The sequence below is a fragment of the Tamandua tetradactyla genome, chromosome 2 (genome assembly GCF_023851605.1).
Source record: "Tamandua tetradactyla isolate mTamTet1 chromosome 2, mTamTet1.pri, whole genome shotgun sequence".
NCBI classification, from domain to species: domain Eukaryota; kingdom Metazoa; phylum Chordata; class Mammalia; order Pilosa; family Myrmecophagidae; genus Tamandua; species Tamandua tetradactyla.
Window position 1 is genome coordinate 211320073 of NC_135328.1, and position 18106 is coordinate 211338178.

Here is an 18106-nt window from a genome sequence, read left to right on the forward strand (position 1 = left end):
TGGGATCTACGATATACGGAAGGGAACTTTCTACAACCATTTCTGTCTTTGATGACCTCGGAGAAGCTAAACTCAAATGGATTTGCTTGGATCTGCTCATAGGACATTTCTGTAAGTGAGAAGTTGGGTAATTAGCTGTTAAAAATGGGGCTTGGACTCTGTAAGAGGACATTTCCACTGGGTATATTAGACATGTAAATAAAAATGTAGCTTTCTTTCAATGGTCGGGGAGAAAGCCTATATCCTGCCTGTTAGAGGCAGCTCAGATTCTTCTGGTTTAGAGTCTCTATGGAGTTAGTCTACTCTGGGTGACTGCTCAAATTTCACTGTTCCTCCTATTCCTGCTTCCTCTTGCTGGTACACTGTCTGGGCCAGGGGGAGCTTATGTGCACTAGGGGACCGTGATCAGCCTTCTGTCCTGGGTATCTCTGCTGGTTTCTTCTCAGGACTGCTGGCTTCACCTGGCTTTGGGGACTCCAGTATGGGGAACTGCAGAGAGGCAGCTGGTACCCTCTGGGTGTGTCGGGTGCTGGGCGATCACCCTCTGCTGCAGTCTGTGATCCCATGGGTCTTGGTCCTGACATCCTGCCCTCTGTGGTCTATTCTGATCCCACTAGTTGTCTCGGACGGCAGATGCTTCTGTCATGGCACGAGTGTGAGGTCCCAGGAGGTAACCGCCTAGTCCACTCACCGAAGTACTTTCTTTGCCAATTTTTAGCTTCTGCCCAAGTAGGACCATGGCTCTCCATTGGAGGCTCTCCAATAGAGCTTGAAACTTCCCAGGCTGTGCCTGAGAGGCGCAGACCAGCAGAGAGCCCCGGGTTCCACCACCTTCACCTAGCTGGTGGCATGTCCCCACAGGGGTGTGACTGCTTCTCCTTTCTCTCTGCTTCTTTGTCAGGGGAAGACCTTCTTTTCCTGTCTGCAGGGGACTTCTCCTACTTCATTCCCCTGTCTTCTCTACACTGTGGCTTAAGGGCACCTCATGCTGAGTCCATCATGCTTGGCTGTCTGGGATTTGGAAGACACTCTTCCCTCTCCCAAAGTCTGTATTTTGTGGCTATTACCCAGCTGTGGACTAAAAAGTCTGAAGCTGGAAGTCAAATGCTGAACAGCGGCTCTTTCTCTTCGCATTCTTGTTATAACAATTCTAATCTTCCCCTGGAGACATTGGATGCTTATTCTGAATAGGGGGATGGTAATGTTTAAGGAAGCCTGAAAAAGGACAGCAGATTAATATATTTAAAAAAAATATTATCCTTGTTCCTGCTGTATCAATAAACGAGCGGTAACCCAGCAAGGGCAGGAAAGAGATCTGCCTTCCTATGACTAGGCCAGCTTCCTGTTTTGTACTTGGCACCAGGCTATGCGAGGGACACGGAGAAAAAGGATCTTGTTCAGAGGGGAGAAATGAGATGCGGGAATGAAAAGATATGTCACCTGAGAGGTGGATGAAGAAGGAGGGGATGTGCAGCTTGGAGAAAAGAAGACTCAGTAGAGGGAGCGGTTCTGTCTTCACATATACGTTAGGTGGTCCTTCAGGAAGGTAAAAGAGTTCTTTGTGATTCCAACAACTAGAATATATGAGCAGACATTAGAGTGAGGCAGATTTCCACTAAACGTGAAAAGAATTTACCAAGAGACAGTGATGTCTGTGGTGGGAAAGGGCTGCTCCAGAGAAACTATGGGCCCTCTTTTAGCAGAGGTGTTTCGGGTACAGTTTGGATTTTGACAACTGCTATAACATCGACTAAATATCACTTGTCAAGGGGTTGCATAAGATGAGCCCTGTGTTCTCACCCAACCTGCGGTGCATTAAGGGGGCGGGGGCTACAAACTCTGTAACACTCTTCTCATCAGGAGGCAGGTCCACGTCCCTTTCTCTTGAATCCCGGGGGACTCTTTGACTGCTTGACCAGCAGACTGTGGTGGAAGTGATGCTGTGCCCATTTTCAGGCCAGGCAGTAAGAGACTGACACCTGCCTCTTAGAACATTTCCTTGCGGAGCTCTAAGCTGGTGTAAGAAATCTGATTACCCTGAGGCCATCATGCTGGGAGGAAATCCAGGCATAGAGTGAGAGGCTGCTCAGGGAGGGGGAGAGAGAGAGAGAAAGATGATTAAACACACCCCAATACACAGGCAGGCAGGACAACCCAGACACGCACACATGCCCATGTAATCACCCAGTCTGACCCTAAGGTGGCCCTGGGTGAACTGGGAGCCACACGGTGCGCCCAGTACCCTGTCCAGGTGGTGCACGTAGATCTGTGGAAGTAAATGTGTCTGGCGGAGTTGAAAATGGCTCTCTCACACCTTGCTGGGTCTCCAAAAAAATATATGAATATTTTAGCAGTTTCTTTATGGTACATGAGTTCTCTTTTCCTTCTGGGGTCCTTTTGCTGGAGTTGTTAAGAACCTCTTCTCATCACAAAAGCAGGCACAGGAAGTATTTATCCCAGATATGGGAATCAACGTGAATTGCACACCCCTTAGATACTGCTCACATTTCTTTCCACCTTCCCACTCTTGGGCTGCTATTGAACTGTGATACATAGAAAGTGTGCTGGGTTTATAGAGTTGAATGGAGAAAGCAGAGTCCCGGCAGGCTGACTCGCCTGGGGGTTAAATCCATCCAGGTTTGCAGTTATATGATGAGCAGGTGCCCCAATCACCATTAAATGGCATTTTAAAAATATTGTCGGTTTCTAAAAACCAGCACCGTTGACAGTCAGAGCAGAAGACAGACGATCACCAGCTAGTCCAGTCTTTTTATTTTCAGAGAGAACAAGCTCAGGGTCATAGTGGGGCATGGACTTCCTCAACGGCATGTGCTCCCCCGTGGCAAAGCTGTGTCGACAGGGCTGGTCACCAGCTCTGAGACTAGGCCTCGCTCCCTGCCGCCATGGGGGAAGGGTGCCTGTGCTCACAGTGATAGCTCATAAGCCGTATAGATAGACACTTTCAAGATAAAACATTGCTTTCCCTGAGTTAGTCAATTTGTCTGACACACATGGTATTTTTTTCCCATTTCATGTGGCAAGGTCATGTCTGAGAGCTCCCATCCCCCTGGCGCCAAGGTTCCCTTTTTCAACAGGACAGCACCTGTGCTTGCCCGTGGCCACCAGCACAGTCTGTGCAGTGCTGGGGCTCTGCATATTACTCATGACAGTGGGCTTCAGGTACTATGCAATCAGGTGGCCACACCTCGACCCACTGTCGCCCAAGTGGGGACCCTGAAAAGAAGAGGGAGGCAGATGGACTGTGCAGTACAACACTTAGTTAAGCGATGGAACTTGTGGACAGATGAAGTTGAGGGAGTGCCAGAATGCATGTGCAGGCTGCTGGTTATGGTGCAGGAAAAAAACAAATGAGGGTCCCCGCTGCGCTGTGAGGATGTGCAACTGTCTAACATTTGTAGGAAGAGAGGAAAGCTATCTATCAATCAAGTGATTGTTCTCTCTATTGATAGTTGATGGATATGGATGTAGATAAATAGATAGACATTCCCCCCACACACACCCCATTTCCTCCTTTCCATTTCACAACCAGCTATAAGCTCTGAGCTGGGAGGCTCAGGACAGGTTGGAGAGTTGGCGTTGTCTACTGAATATGACCCTTTCTCGCCTTGCTTTGCCAAAGCAAATCCAGGTTGATAGGTTTGCAGAGAGAAGACCTTGGAAATAAATGTGCAGAAAGAGGGAGAGAGAGTGCCCTTTGAATAGAAAGTGATTTCCTTGGACAAGGAGCCACAGAAACATTCTGGGAGTCAGAGCACCCAGCAGCCAGCACCCTTCTCCCTGGCCTTTACCCCGGGGGTAGTGGGATGGCCAAGGGAAAGGGTGAGGGGCTTCCCATCCTCTCTGAGATTCCCAAGTCTCCACGAGTGCTGTGGAAGCAGCAAAGCCCCAGACCTGAAGGGACCAGTAGACTGGGATGCTGTGTGTCTCCATGGCAACCAGTGTGGTCTGGTGACTCACAGCTCATGCATGCTGGTGTGGGGGGGAATGGGTGGAGTGGGGGAGGATGGGGGGGCCTCCCCATGCCTTGGTGCTATGAGAAGATCCTCTGTGATGGGATGAGAGTTCAGGAACCCTGAAGAATCAGGGAAGTTGAATTCCCTGCCTACCTGATGGCAGATAGGATTCACAATTGAAATAAAGCTTCTTTGAAAGAAAACAAGAGATTTCATATTTATTCCACACCTGAATCCATGGCCTGAGATCCATTCATTCCTTCTAAATCTGAAAAACAAAAATCTATGTTTTCCCCATGAGCCGTCCGATGCACACTGTGTCTGCTGATTGTGGATGCGTCATCTACTGTTTTGCTGTAGTGTTGTCCCTGTTCTGTGGTCTGGGCCAAAGGATGGGCAGTCTACATTAATACTCATTTGCATTTCTTCTCTTCTTGGCCATTTATTAAATACCAGGCTTTAAAACAACACCAAGAATTGCCACCTAATCCAGGACACCAAACTGCACATCAGAGGTTCTGGTTTGGAGGGGGGCCTTTTGAAAAGCGTCCTCCCTGAGAACTCTCCTCATCAGGGTCCCCAGTAGCAGCAGCAGGAAGCTGTGCATGTTCAAACTCCAGCTAAGCCCAGCTTTCATTCCGGAGAGCAGGTCTCTGCTGCCAACATGCAGAGGGGCTGTAAATAGGTCTCAGATGTTGGTTCCTCTCCAGCTATGATGCAGGATTTATTTTCCTTTATGTTAGGTTCGTTGCAGGCTTTTCACTAGGGAGAACAAAGTAGAGATGCTGCTGTCGTGACTGTGTTTGGGAAGGAAGCAGAAAATTGTATTTTGCTTAATGAAATTGATGTGGGAGCAGAAAAATTCACTGGCAAAGGGGACCATACTTCTGTGAGATTAGGGGTGTGGATTCTTTCTTTCTTTTCTTTCCTTTCCTTCCTTCCTTCCTTCCTTCTCTCTCTCTACCCCCCCTCCTTCCTTCCTTCCTTCTCTCTCTCTACCCCCCCTCCATCTCCCCCTCCCTCCCTCCCTCCCTCTCTTTCTCTCTCTCTCTCTGTCTTTTTCATTTGCCTATGAAACTCTTGGTGGAAAGGGTCTGTGTGAACTGTCTGGAATAACACAGTTCAGCATACATTCCCTAAAACAAATTTGCATCTACATTAGAAATCTCAAAAGTGCACATTCTTTCAAATTTAGCTTCAGCACTGGAATGTGCTGAGATCTACAAATATGAGTTTCTTTTTACGGTGCACTTTTATCTACTTAAAAAAAAATGCAGTCTTTAGTTACAGTTGGCAAGAAAATCAATTCTGATAACCCCAACCACAGCATAGTAACCTGACCCTCAACTTGAGGATGATTTAAGCCTAATGATACTCAAAACCTTCTCTTCCTCCTTCTCCCCTGCCTTCCAAAGAAAAGCAATGGTTCTACAACAGGACGAAGCCAGCGCAACGGGGATGGGTGGTTCTCCTTCTCAGCCAGCTGCTCTGCTGCTTTCTTCCTTGAGTTGTTGAATGGTGCCGACAATCGCTCATGGTCTTACCCAAGAGCTTCCATTATAGCCAGCCCCGAGCTCCGAGAAGCAAATGTCTGTTTAATTTCTGAGCATTACAATGTTCCCATTTCACTAAGTGTCCCGGCCTAATTTAATCCTGAGTTCATAAAGCCCAATTTTACTTTTTTTCTCAACAATTTTCATCTTAGCTGTGGAAAGACCACGAATGAGCCAATCTGATGACAGACATAATTGCAACGCGTTTGGGGACAGAAATGCCAGAAGGGTGACATTTCTATTAAAATATCATGCTGGGCACACAGAGTGGAAAGGGATTTGGTCCAGGTGGTCATGGGCACTTCTGAAAATGTCAAGTACGGTGCTGACCGGTGGTTTAGGTCAGGCGCCCGCCCCTGGACCCGTTCTTCTTTCCCATTTCTCCTCACTGCTTCGATAAAACTCCCGCTCATGGGGGCTCAGCCCTCCTTGGCCTCGGCTGCATGACAAACCTCAGTTCACCTGGGCCTTGTCTGTTGGCCGTGGGCAAGAGTTGGGAGAGCACAGGGGGCTTTTCCCTTCCCCCTTTCCCCTCCAGGGCACGCCCCCACCTTTTATTCTCACACACCCCTTCCTTGTTGTGACAGCCCCATGACGGAGGGGTATCTCTCCTCTGTGCACGGATCGAGCTGAATGAATGAACAGTTTGCTGCAGGCTCATTTGCTCTTCCAGTTTGTCTCGGTGCTTCTACTTTCAGAACACCACTCATTTTTAGCCCAGACGGGTTGAGCAGGTGTTAAAACAAAACCACCTTTGGTTTAGTGCAAAAGAATCGAAGTCTGGTGGGCGCGTCAGAGAACGATTGCATGTGGGTAACAGTTCAGGTCAGCTTAAATCTTTGCCCATACAGATACCAGGGGAATTCTAGGAGGTGCTGCCTGTGGAGGCAAACCTTAGCAAAACCGGCTCTGCATGTGGCCTGGATTTTCAGAGCCTCCCCCTCCAGATTATAGTTATGTTTTTTCTTTGAAAGGAGAGTCAGTTTGAAGAATTCCATTTGGCTTTTGGTGCATACAGTTTGTCCTATAGTCTGCTGCTTTCTGCTGCGATGTTCTACAAGGATCATAGTCATTACAGTTAATTCCATCTGCCTCTCCTGTCCTCTCTGGGTGCCTGGCATTGGGCACAGACTGCTCCCAGCCCTCCCCCCCCCCGCCATTTTTCTCTCATTCACACTGTCACACCCTCTCCAGGGTGTTCCCTCTATCGTGGTATCATATTCCTATCATTGTTTGTCTATCTCTTCCATCAGGCCGGGACCACCAATGAATGGAAACCATTGGAACCAGGTCACAGCCATCTGTTTCCTTATATTTCCAGCCTGGCCACACCCTATGGCTTGTATGGCTGTCCAGTAGATGTCTGAGGAATGAATGAATGGTGTGGGAGCCAGGACTGGACACCCTTGGGCCTCATGTCACCAATGGAACCTCATCTGGGGTTCTCTTATCTCCACCTAGTCTTCTGTCATCAGGTTGCATGTGTCACTGTTATGTCCTCCCTTGTCCCAACTGCAAGGCATCTTCCTGTCTTCACCTGTGGCCTCCCAGGGGCCACCCCTGTGACTGATGCCTGGGCTCATGGAACCTTCCCTGGCCCCCACACCGTCCTGGGCACCAGCAAACTTCTGTGGCCCTCTGGGACCCTGGGGACGCTCCATTGCTCTGGTCTCATGCATGGTTCAGGAAATCCGGTGAGGCCACCCCAGGCTCATCCAGTCCCAGCTTAGATCTTTCTTCTGCTGCTGGGTCATGGCAGATGCCGGGGACTCTGGCTCTTCCTACTCCCTGAGGTCTATCTATGGCCTCGTATTCCCCAAAGTCTCTAGGACTCCTGGGGTGATGTAGGGTGCAGGGCTTCCGATCAGAGCTCACCGGCATCGCGCTTTCTCTGCATCTCCTTCCTCTGCTCTCTTCCCACCAGATAGGAGAATGTTCACCTTTATACTTCCATATCTTTTGCCTTATGACTGGCCTAATTTTGAAATTCAAAGACCAAAAATGGACTTTGCTTTCTCCTGGGTCAGTTCTCCCCGGGGGCAAAGGATGCTGATGCTGGGGTAGGAGAAACTGGAAGCAGGGCAAAGCACCAATTGATGACACATGCTCACATGGTTATCTGTTGCTGAGTGCCGGTTACTGCCTCCTGCTATGGATGGGCTGTTTCTGCAGGTCTGGGCTGTTTTTCTCAGACGCCTCTTTTGCCTCCTTACCGCCTCTCTTCTGTAACATCATTCTGCTTGCTAGATTTCCAGCCAGAGTACTGGCCTCTGTGGCCATTTAAAACTAAATGGAGGGTTCCTTTCTTTCCAAAACCATAGCTAAATCTTCTGCCTTAAACCCTCCACTCTTCCTCAGCTGTGCTCACTTTGAGCTGTGTAGCCGGGATTCCTGGCTGTTTCTTGGATTCCAGAAATTTTTTGTTTTTTATTATTGCTGATATTTTAAATTTCTAATGATTTGGTACCATAGCAAATCAGAGCTGAATGAGAGTCAGGGATTCAGATTCTTCCTCACTCAAAGATCAGAAGAGAGGACACAACTCTGACCAAGTCTGTCCAGGATACCAAGGGCAAGAGGATGTCACTGTGCAAATGAAGTTTTACTTCCATATCTGTTTTCTATATTTTCAGAGGCAGCATATTCCAATAGGGAGACTTTTCCTTTCAATATATTAATTGCTAGTATTTATTGAGCACCTACCATTTGCTAGCACTGTGCTCAGTCCTCAAAATAATATCTCTATTGATAGTAAACCCATGTTTTCTCCATTTTACCGATGAGCAAACTGAGGCTTGCTCAAGAACACACAATACATTAAGTGGTGGAACCTAGCCTGGAAGTCCAGTCTGTGTGACTCCAGGATGGAACCTTTATTAGCTATGCCATCGCACTACTCGAAACAACGAAAGGACTACAATGGTCAGCCCAAGCATGGATCAAGAGGAGAGTCAGTCAGTGCTTCCTTGGTAGATTCATCACTTGGGACTCTAATAAGCTTATAATCACATTACCACTACTTTCTTAGTTTTCCTTTCAAAATGCCTGCTTTTCTTGCCTCCAGTAGATTTCAGTTAGACAGAGGGCAGATCTCTGATACTGATAGATATTTATTACCCCATTTGACAGATGAAGAAGCTAAAGGTAGAGCAACTGAGTGCTTTTCTCAAGGTCTTGTGGCCAGTTGGGGACAGATCTGGGGCTTGAACATAGAACATTAATCCCAATAGTATGACTAAGGGAATGGAACACACAGTAGCTGCTTGGCAAAGTTAGCTTCATTACCTTGTCTCTCCTTCCATCTTGTTCTTCCCAAGAGCAGAGCAGAGCATACGCATACAGCTAAAGCAATCTACATTCCTCTGCTTTGTTTTATGGCAATGAGAAAATGTGGAACCATCCATCCACTTTGCTGCTGTTGAAAAATAATAACCGGATGATGTTCCCCTTGGCAGCTGTCTGAGCCTGGTATTTAAGCAGCATCCAGTTCCAAAGAACTGCCCTTTAAAAAGAGATTAGAATTGCACATCCACCGTGTATGAACTGGAAGATAAACAAATATTCTTCTCTAGTCAAATATTTCTAGCTTTAGCTTTAAGGTGTTTCTCATGACTGGAGCCCAGCATGTTGCATATGTAGGATTGGAAGAGATTTAAACTCATACTGTGAGCCACAGACTGCACTGAGGCTGGGGTTCCAGATTCCATAGCTTCACTTTAATTTCCATTATCAGTCTTTTGATTGCAAATGACACAATCTGAGCAAGTAAAATAAAAGGGGGCTTATTGGCTCATTAACTAAAATTCCAAAGATAGATTTAGCTTTAAGTGTAGCTGGATCCAGGGACCCCAGAAACATCAGGAGTACTTCTTTCTCCCATTATCTCCCTCCTCTGATTTCCTCTGTGCTGGATTTACTCTCCTACAGGCTTTCCATGACCACCAGCAGCACAAACACCTTTACTTTCTACCAGCCAATCCACTCCCACTTCTGCTTCCTAACAGTTCGCATAAAATCACAGAATTGAATCTCATTGGCTTGGCTTGGGTCACATGCTCATCTCTTAAGTCAATCACGGTGGCTAAGGGAATAGGAAATATGGATTGGCCAAACCTAGGTTATGTGCCTACTTCTAGATCCAAGCACTAAGGTCAGTCCACCTAAGCCACTGCGACCTGCTAGTGCAGAGGCGTGCGTCCCTAAAGCAAATTGGTAATCTCTTGTTAGAAAAGTAGTGAATGGATGTCTGGTTGGCGAAACAACAACAACAACAAAAAACTCCTTTCTTCTAAGAGAACACAGATCATGCAAAAACAAATGAAGAACAAAAACAAAATTTGTTGTCTGCCTACTTTTGCTCACTAAGTCAGTCCACGGGCAGAAATTCAAGGGAATTCACACAAAAGAGGAGGAACCTGGTCCTAATTAGAGGAATGGAAGAAGGAAAGGAACTAGGAATTAAAAGTGAATCAAGGGACCAAGATGGCGGCTTAGTAATGTGCGCGTTTTAGTTTGTCCTCCAGAACAACTACTAAATAACCAGAAACAGTACAGAACAGCTCCCGGAGCCACAATAGTGACCGGACACACAGCGTACCCCAGTCTGGACCAGCTGGACCGGCTGCGAGTCTCCGGAACAGTGAGTTCCCCAAGCTGCGGCGGCTGGCGCCCGGCACCCCTCCCGCACAGGTGGCTTCCCGGAGGGAAAGGAAAGAGACTCTAACAGTAGCAGGGACTGAGTCCAACCAAACACCAATTGTGGCATTAATAAACAAATTCTGACTACTAAAAATAGACCCCCAGCTCAGGCGAAACTGGTCAAGGCGGAGGTCACCTATTGGGCTAACCGAAAAAGAGGAAAGGGGACGAAACGGAGGCTTTTTTGGCTGTTTCTATGGAGGCTTGGCTGCCTCTGTATTCAGCAGTGGGATTACATAGCCTGCAACTACCCCAGGCATACCCAGCAACAGGCTGCTCTTAGGGCTGTCTCCCACCTGAGCCTTCCCCAGGGGAGGGGTGAAACGCAACTCAGGTGGAATCCCTCTCTCAAGGAATTCAGACCCCAGGGCTTGGCAATTTGAAGCCATTAAAACCAGCCTACAACCTTTCCTCTGTCTCCACGCCTCTTTCCACCACGCCCCCAGCAGGGAGAGCCTTCCAAAGTTAAAGGAGCCACAATATCTTTTGCTGGTGGGACCTGTAGACAGACAATTGCCACATATGGGCAGGATAAGAAAAACAGAGCCCAGAGACTTCACAGGAAAGTCTTTCAACCTGCTGGGTCTCACCCTCAGGGAAAACTAATGCAGGTGACTCGTTCCCCCCGAAAGGAGGCCAGTTTAGTCTGGGAAAACCCGGCTGGAGTCTGTAATACCTATATAGACCCTCCTAAGGGTGGGGAGGGAAAAGGCACCTTACAAGCAGGACAAGAAACAAGAAAACAAGAACTGAAAAATTACCCTCTGTGAAACAAAACTTAAGCTAGAGGCCCAGAAGAAGCTGAACTGAAGGTCAAAGAACAGATAGACAACAAACTCATCCAGCAAGAAAACCCTAGGTAAGATAAGTGAAAGCAATCTCTAGAATAAACTAATTAAGGTAATTAAATGTCCAGACACCAGCAAAAAATAACAAATCACACCAGGAAAACTGAAGATATGGCCCAGTCAAAGGAACAAACCAATAGTTCAAATGAAATACAGGAGCTGAAACAACTAATTCTGAATATACAAACAGAAATGGAAAACCTCATCAAAAACCAAATCAATGAATTGAGGGAGGACACGAAGAAGGCAAGGAATGAACAAAAAGAAGAAATGGAAACTCTGAAAAAACAAATCACAGAACTTATGGGAATGAAAGATACAGTAGAAGAGATGAAAAAAACAATGGAAACCTACAATGGTAGATTTCAAGAGACAGAGGTTAGAATTAGTGAACTGGAGGATGGAACATCTGAAATCCAAAAAGAAACAGAAACTATAGGGAAAAGAATGGAAAAATATGAGCAGGGGCTCAGGGAATTGAATGATAATATGAAGTGCACAAGTATACATGTTGTGGGTGTCCCAGAAGGAGAAGAGAAGGGAAAAGGAGGAGAAAAAGTAATGGAAGAAATTATCACTGAACATTTCCCAACTCTTATGAAAGGCCTAAAATTACAGATCCAAGAAGTGCAATGCACCCCAAAGAGAATAGATCCAAATAGACGTTCTCCAAGACACTTACTAGTCAGAATGTCAGAGGTCAAAGAGAAAGAGAGGATCTTGAAAGCAGCAAGAGAAAAGCAATCCATCACATACAAGGGAAACCCAATAAGACTATGTGTAGATTTCTCAGCAGAAACCATGGAGGCAAGAAGACAGTGGGATGATATATTTAAATTACTAAAAGAGAAAAACTGCCAACCAAGAATTCTATATCCAGCAAAATTGTCCTTCAAAAATGAGGGAGAAATTAAAACATTTTTAGACAAAAAATCACTGAGAGAATTTGTGACCAAGAGACCAGCTCTGCAAGAAATACTAAAGGGAGCACTAGAGACAGATATGAACAGACAGAAGAGAGAGGTGTGGAGAAGAGTGTAGAAAGAAGGAAAATTAGATATGATATATAAAATACAAAAGGCAAAATGGTAGAGGAAAGTACTACCCAAACAGTAATAACACTAAATGTTAATGGACTGAAGTCCCCAATCAAAAGACATAGACTGGCAGAATGGATTAAAAAACAGGATCCTTCTATATGCTGTCTATAGGAAACACATCTTAGACCCAAAGATAAACATAGGTTGAAAGTGAAAGGTTGGGAAAAGATATTTCATGCAAATAATGACCAGAAAAGAGCAGGAGGAGCTATACTAATATCCAACAAATTAGACTTCAAATGTAAAACAGTTAAAAGAGATAAAGAAGGATACTATCTACTAATAAAAGGAACAATTAAACAAGAAGACATAACAATCATAAATATTTATGCACCGAACCAGAATGCTCCAAAATACGTGAGGAATACACTGCAAACACTGAAAAGGGAAATAGACACTATACCATAATAGTTGGAGACTTCAATTCACCACTCTCATCAATGGACAGAACATCTAGACAGAGGATCAATAAAGAAATAGAGAATTTGAATATTACTATAAATGAGCTAGACTTAACAGACATTTATAGGACATTACATCCCACAACAGCAGGATACACCTTTTTCTCAAGTGCTCATGGATCATTCTCAAAGATAGACCATATGCTGGGTCACAAAGCAAGTCTCAACAAATTTAAAAAGATTGAAATCATACACAACACTTTCGCAGATCATAAAGGAATGAAGTTGGAAATCAATAATAGGCAGAGTGCCAGAAAATTCACAAGTACATGGAGGCTCAACAACACACTCTTAAACAACCAGTGGGTCAAGGAAGAAATTGCAAGAGAAATCAGTAAATATCTCGAGGCGGATGAAAATGAAAACACGACATACCAAAACTTATGGGATGCAGCAAAGGCAGTGCTAAGAGGGAAATTTATTGCCCTAAATGCCTATATCAAAAAAGAAGAAAGGGCAAAAATTCAGTAATTAACTGTCCACTTGGAAGAACTGGAGGAAGAACAGCAAACTAACCCCAAAGCAAGCAAAAGGAAAGAAATAACAAAGATAGAGCAGAAATAAATGAAATTGAGAACATGAAAACAATAGAGAAAATCCATAAGACCAGAAGTTGGTTCTATGAGAAAATCTATAAGATTGATGGGCCCTTAGCAAGATTGACAAAAAGAAGAAGAGTGAGGATGCAAATAAATAAGATCAGAAATGGAAAAGGAGACATAACCACTGACCCACAGAAATAAAGGAGGTATTAACAGGATACTATGAACAACTTTATGCTAATAAATACAACAATGTAGATGAAATGGACAAGTTCCTAGAAAGGCATGAAAACCAACTTTGACTCAAGAAGAAATAGATGACCTCAACAAACCAATCACAAGTAAAGAAATTGAATCAGTCATTCAAAAGCTTCCCAAAAAGAAAAGTCCAGGACCAGACGGCTTCACATGTGAATTCTACCAAACATTCCAGAAAGAATTAGTACCAACCCTGCTCAAACTCTTCAAAACAATTGAAGTGGAGGGAAAGCTACCTAATTCATTCTATGAAGCCAACATCACCCTCATACCAAAACCAGGCAATGATATTACAAAAAAAGAAAACTACAGACCAATCTCTGTAATGAATATAGATGCAAAAATCCTCAACAAAATTCTAGCAAATCGAATCCAGCAACACATTAAAAGAATTATACATCATGACCAAGTAGGATTCATCCCAGGTATACAAGGATGGTTCAACATAAGAAACTCAATTAATGTAATACACCATATCAACAAATCAAAGCAGAAAAATCACATGATCATCTCAATTGATGCAGAGAAGGCATTTGACAAGATTCAACATCCTTTCCTGTTGAAAATACTTCAAAGGATAAGAATACAAGGGAACTTCCTTAAAATGATAAAGGGAATATATGAAAAACCCACAGCTAATATCATCCTCAATGGGGAAAAATTGAAAACTTTCCCCCTAAGATCAGCAACAGGACAAGGATGTCCACTATCACCACTGTTATTCAACATCGTGTTGGAAGTTCTAGCCAGAGCAATTAGACAAGAAAAAGAAATACAAGGCATCAAAATTGGAAAGGAAGAAGTAAAACTATCACTGTTTGCAGATGATATGATACTACGCATCGAAAACCCTGAAAAATCCACAGCAAAACTACTAGAGCTAATAAATGAGTACAGCAAAGTGGCAGGTTACAAGATCAACATTCAAAAATCTGTAGTGTTTCTATACACTAGCAATGAACAAGTTGAGGGGGAAATCAAGAAATGAATTCCATTTACAATTGTAACTAAAAGAATAAAATACTTAGGAATAAATTTAACTAAAGAGACAAAAGACCTATACAAAGAAAACTACAAGAAACTGTTAAAAGAAATCACAGAAGACCTAAATAGATGGAAGGGCATACCATGTTCATGGATTGGAAGACTAAATATAGTTAAGATGTCAATTCTACCTAAATTGATTTACAGATTCAATGCAATATCAATCAAAATTCCAACAACTTACTTTTCAGAATTAGAAAAACCAATAAGCAAATTTATCTGGAAGGGCAGGGTGCCCCAAATTGCTAAAAGTATCTTGAGGAAAAAAAAACGAAGCTGGAGGTCTCACGCTGCTGGACTTTAAGACATATTATGAAGCCACAGTGGTCAAAACAGCATGGTACTGGGATAAAGAGAGATATATTGACCAATGGAATTGAATAGAGTGCTCAGATATAGAGCCTCTCATCTATGGACATTTGATCTTTGATAAGGCAGTCAAGCCAACTCATTTGGGACAGAACAGTCTCTTCAATAAATGGTGCCTAGAGAACTGGATATCCATATGCAAAAGAATGAAAGAGGACCCGTATCTCACACCCTATACAAAAGTTAACTCAAAATAGATCAAAGATCTACACATTAGGTCTAAGATCATAAAACAGTTAGAGGAAAATGTAGGGAGATATCTTATAAATCTTATAATTGGAGGCAGTTTTATGGACCTTACACCTAAAGCAAGAGCACTGAAAGAAATAAATAAATGGGAGCTCCTCAAAATTAAACAGTTTTGTGCATCAAAGAACTTCATCAAGAAAGTAAAAAGACAGTCTACACAATGGGAGACAGCATTTGGAAACGACATATCAGATAAAGGTCTAGTATCCAGGATTTATAAAGAGATTGTTCAACTCAACAACAAAAAGACAGCCAATCCAATTACAAAATGGGAAAAAGACTTGAACAGACACTTCTCAGAAGGGGAAATACAAATGGCCAAAAGGCACATGAAGAGATGCTCAATGTCCCTGGCCATTAGAGAAATGCAAATTAAAACCACAATGAGATATCATCTCACACCCACCAGAATGGCCATTATCAACAAAACAGAAAATGACAAGTGCTGGAGAGGATGCGGAGAAAGAGGCACACTTATCCACTGTTGTGGGAATGTCAAATGGTACAACCAATGTGGAAGGCAGTTTGGTGGTTCCTCAAAAAGCTGAATATAGAATTGCCCTATGACCCACAAAGGACTTAAGGGCAAAGACACAAACGGACATTTGCACACCAATGTTTATAGCAGCATTATTTACAATTGCAAGGAGATGGAAAAAGCCAAAATGTCCATCAACAGACGAGTGGCTAAACAAACTGTGGTATATACATACAATGGAATATTATGCAGCTCTAAGACAGAATAAACTTATGAAGTATGTAACAACATGGATGGACCTAGAGAACATTATGCTGAGTAAGACTAGCCAAAATCTAAAGGACAAATACTGTATGGTCTCACTGATATGAACTCACATTAGTGAAAAAACTTGGAATATGTTGTTGGTAACAGAGACCATCAGGAGATAGAAATAGGGTAAGATAGTGGGTAATTGGAGCTAAAGGGATACAGACTGTGCAACAGGACTGGATACAAAAACTCAGAAATGGACAGCACAATACTACCTAACTGTAATGTAATTATGTTAAAACACTGAATGAAGCTGCATGTGAGAATGATAGAGGGAGGAGGGCTGGGGACATAAATGAAATCAGAAAGAAAAATAGATGTTAAAGATTGAGATGGTAGAATCTAGGAATGCCTAGAGTGTATAATAATAGTGAAATGTACAATGTACAAATTTTAAAAATGTTTTTGCATGAGGAAGAACAAAGGAATGTCATTACTGCAAGGTGCTGAATATAGATGATAATTAATACTTTAAAATGTCACCTTATGTGTGAGACTAAAGCAAAAAATGTTTGTTACAAAATTTATATTTTGACTAAAGCATTTCCTAATATAACTCATGTAGATAGTTTGATTGAATGTCATAAGTACTTGGAATCTCAGGTAGCACATGAGATTTTGTTGGTTTGTCCAGAGTGATCCCCCAATGAATCCCAGAATGATTTGATCAGTTACTGGAAAAGTATTTGCAAGCCCCCTTCGGGGAATGGTGAGAGTGGGGTAAAATTCAAGTTCCCTAAGTTGAATTTTTGATATTCTCACAGGCAGTGTGGACAACCAAAGCTATAGGCTGAGCCCCCAGTCTTGGGGTTTTTTCACATGAAACTTAACCCCACAAAGGATAGGTCAAGTCTACTTAAAATTTAGGCCTAAGAGTCACCCCCAAGAGAGCCTCTTTTGTTGCTCAGATGTGGTCTCTCTCTCCAGCCAACACAATGAGCAGTCTCACCACCCTCCTCCTCTCTGCGTGGGACATGACTCCCAGGGGTGTGGACCTTCCTGGTAACGTGGGACAAAGATCCTGGAATGAGCTGAGTCTCAGCATCAAAGGACTGAGAAAAACCCTAGAATGAGCTGAGAATTAACATCAAGGGATTGAGAGAACCTTCTCGACCAAAAGGGGGAAGAGTGGAATGAGACTAAGTGTCAATGGCTGAGAGATTCCAAACAGAGTCGAGAGGTTATCCTGGAGGTTATTCTTACGCATTAAGTAGATATCACCTTGTTGTTCAAGATGTAGTGGAGAGGCTGCAGGGAATTGCCTGAAAATGTAGTGCTGTGTTCCAGTAGCCATATTTCTTGATGATGATTGAAAAATGATATAGCTTTCACAATGAGACTCTGTGAATGTGAAAACCTTATGTCTGATGCTCCTTTTAGCTACTATATCAACAGAAGAGTAGAACATATGGAATAAAAATAAATAATAGGGGAAACAAATGTTAAAATAAATTCAGTTTGAAATAGTGGTAAATGAAAGCGAGGGGTAAGGGGTATGGTACGTATAGTTTTTTTTTCTCTATTATTATTTTATTTCTTTTTCTGTTGTTTTTTTATTTCTTTTTCTAAATCGATGCAAATGTTCTTAAGAAATGATGAATATGCAACTATGTGATGATATTAAGAATTACTGATTGTATATGTAGAATGGAATGATATCTAAATGTTTTGCTTGTTAATTTTTTTTAATAAATAAAAAAAGTTTAAAAAAAAGTGAATCATTTATTTTCCTTGGTAATATGAAAATGAGCTGGCAAGGAATCTGTCCTCCAGGAACTTATGGTTGGGAACAGAGTCTGGGCTGCAAACATGCAAGATCGTGTAGGAGATAATTCGTAGTAGAAATTCATCAATGGTTAATTTTCCTTCCTGATTTCATTTGCTAGAGAGGGAATTATGGCCTAGTGTGAGGTAGATTTGGGGAGAAAAATCTTATCTTCCTAATTTTTGTGCACACCAGAAGACTGGACAGCCAGGGCAAAGGTTTAGAAATGGAGAGTAGTATGGAATAAAAAGAATAAAAAGATGAGAAGATGCAACATGGGTGATGATAAGAGCAAAAGCAACAATTAACATTCCTTAAGCTTATACCATGAGCCACAACTTCCGTAGGTCCTTTGGACAGGTCATTTGACTTAACCCATCAATAATTCTATCAATAACCTCAATCAAGCAACAATCCTATCTGACAGTTTGGTTTATTAGTCCCATTTTATAAAG

General features: G+C 43.2%; 1 protein-coding gene across 3 annotated transcripts in view; it reads right to left on the bottom strand.

The window, feature by feature from the left end:
• The window catches only part of KAZN (kazrin, periplakin interacting protein), a 1164933-nt gene that overhangs the window by 540163 nt on the left and 606664 nt on the right, over positions 1-18106 (bottom strand). The window lies entirely within an intron of this gene.